Source organism: Silene latifolia, chromosome 1, assembly GCF_048544455.1.
Source record: "Silene latifolia isolate original U9 population chromosome 1, ASM4854445v1, whole genome shotgun sequence".
NCBI classification, from domain to species: Eukaryota; Viridiplantae; Streptophyta; class Magnoliopsida; order Caryophyllales; family Caryophyllaceae; genus Silene; species Silene latifolia.
The window spans coordinates 74052547-74055475 of NC_133526.1; the positions used below are offsets into that span (position 1 = coordinate 74052547).

At 38.1% G+C, this 2929-nt stretch overlaps 1 long non-coding RNA gene across 1 annotated transcript; it reads right to left on the minus strand.

Moving 5' to 3' along the window:
* Nucleotides 1-621: 621 nt before the first annotated feature.
* Nucleotides 622-2398, minus strand: LOC141593288 (uncharacterized). The gene is made up of 2 exons (XR_012521431.1): nt 2353-2398; nt 622-930 (listed from the first exon to the last, which is right to left on the minus strand). It is a non-coding gene; the product is annotated as an uncharacterized LOC141593288 (long non-coding RNA).
* Nucleotides 2399-2929: the final 531 nt, after the last annotated feature.

Here is a 2929-nt window from a genome sequence, read left to right on the forward strand (position 1 = left end):
CCCAGGTTTAAGTGATGAAAAAATTTATGAATTATTCGAGGCTCGTGCAAACATGGAGTTGCAGCTTTTTCCGGGAATAGAAATAGCTTCTATCGCACTCGTAAGTTGTTATTGTTTGCTTGACATACTTTGCAATTTTCTTTGCCATTGTTGTATTGCATTTTAAAAAAATTGAGACATACTATTATCGCATAAGTTCTTTCTTTTTTTGATTAATTCCAACTACTAAACTCATTTGAACCTCAACTTGTATATACCCATTTTATATTAAAAATATTCAGATTAGGCCAAAGTAGGATAAATGGCCATTTAACACAATGTTAATGCTATAATTTGTAACAGCCCAAGGTAACCTGCTAACGTGATATTGTCCGCTCTGGGAGACACAACCCCCTCACGGCTTTAAAACGCGTCACATTAGGAAGAGGTAGCCACATGATTATAAACCATGCTTCGTTCCCCTCTTCTACCGATGTGGGAAGGTCACCTTCCCTCCTCCCCAGAGGAGAAGGCAGCGTCCTCGCTGCCCACCGGCACAGGCCCCGGCTCTGATACCAACTGTGACACCCTCATTTATTGCGGAAAAGTAAACACGTAAATTCTACAGAAAAACTGGTAGGATATGTTTGTAATTGGTTCAACTAGCCAAAAACCTGTAATTTCAAAAATTTTCTAAACCAATCACAACATTTCCAACATTCCCAAGAGGCGGGTGCCAAAACCTGCAATGCTAACGAACTACTTTACATGCCATAGCTAACGATAAGAAAATGTAATGATACAAACCCAAAATAGAAAAGGGAGACATATGTCCCTAAAATGTATGTGACATAAAAAGGGTTTAAGGTCACAATGAAATAAAACCAGTCTAGGTCCCAAGGTTACTTTGCTCGCTAGCTCGTCCATGTACCCCATATATGCATCACCTACCTGTCATTCGCATTTTATACAAATACGAAAGCCACAGTCAGTGGGGAGTAACTCCGAGTTCTCCCAGCCACGAAATGTCATAATTAATATAACATGTAAACATAAGAATATGAATACGAATCACACAATGCCTTAGCATATAGATGCTAGACAATCGTGCTTATCATGTGAACAACAATATAACAACACATAGTCCTAGCATGTGAAAACTAGACCGACTCATGCTACACTATCATGTGAATCACATAACATCCAGGAATCCAAACTCTATCAACCATAGCCGGCTTGCATCTCACCTTCTATGATTCATAGAATCACCATACAAGAAAGGGCAATATATCAAAGACAGGCATAAGTTCTTAGTACGGTCAATAGTCACTTTGTAACTCAAGTCTATACCACGAGGTAGGGAAGGTAATCGAACCGGTATCTTGGCTCAGCGGTTACTATTAAGAAAACATGGCCAAGAGACAACACAACCCTAGCCTAAAATCTGCGCAGACCTAGACATGCGGATACACACCACCGCACCCAAGACTCACAACTTTTTTTAAAACAAAGTGAAGTGAGTACCCTAAGGACACCACCGAAGGGTTGGCTAGTACTTAAGCCGACCCCATACTATCAAAATTAGTACCTGAGGTCATGCCCCAACTTGGATATAAATCCACTAGTCAGAACACAAAGGCTATCAAGCAATGAACATATACTCGTCAGAGACTATAAAGACCTATCTATGATGAAGGCCGAAATACTCACCTAGGACCTAGTCCCAGCTAGTCCCAGCTTGAATACTTTAGCCCACACCACACACGACTCACCACACAAGTCAAGTAAGACACCCACTTAACCTTAAGAGGGCAAAAAGTCCTACTTACCAATATAAATTCTAGCATTCTATCATGTGAAAGGCTTATAATGTCTATTTACAGCAGATAAACCAACAGTTCCTCAATAAGTATTTCCAATTCTAACAATATTAACCAAATTAAAGGCTTCGGGGAATCTAGGGCCGTTTTTACAATATAAAAAGCTACTTAAATCAACTAATTACACATGTGAGATAAAAATATAATGAATGGCCTAAAACAAGAAAAAGGCCGACTATCTAATTCATTCAAAATTTCATCCAACCGAATTTTTACCCGCAACCCCACCCTTCGCGACAGTGCGGGTCAAATTGCGGCTGACCAATCACTCAATTAACTGACATCGCATCAGTCAAAGGGACTAAGGCTCAGTTTTCGGCACAATCAACAAAACATTACAATTATCACCATAAAATTCATTTGAGCCTATTAATTACAATTTCATTTTGTAAACAATCCTAACATTATTCATTCACCTCAACACTTATCAAACAACAGGCACACATTAACTACTAATGTGACATTAATTCGTCGAGTAACTCGGAATAGTTACCTTACGCTAGCAAAGAGACAAGTAAAAACTTGAGAAAGCTTCTCAATGTACTTTCTAAACGTCCTAAATGTACTTTTAAAATATTTACAATGTTAATGTTGTAATTTCTCAATGTGGGGAATATCTTATATGCATGAGCAGTTGCAACTATATGCACACGTTGGGAACATAGACCATGAGTCATACTATCATTCCATGTCTACATTCTGCTTTTGTTTTATTTCAACTGCTTGAGTCAAAGGGAATTTTCTTTGCGTTTGTATTAAATAAGGTCACTTTATATTGCAATGTACTGTTCTCATTTTTTACATGTGCCTCATGATTTGTTAAAATATACCCTTTGAAGAGTTTGACTGTACTTATGGTTGTACGTCATTTGTTTTGTAATTTCAGTTTTTTTTCCCAATTGTACACGAGAAACACTTTTTCTTATACGTGGTTGACCTGGTGAGGAAGCGTTTCGTCATTCTTGACAACTCACTCTCAGATGAAGATGCCATCAAGAAATATGGTGTATCTCCACTGTTAACAAAGATGTTTGAATTTGACACATTTTTGTTGTTCTATTGACTTTTGA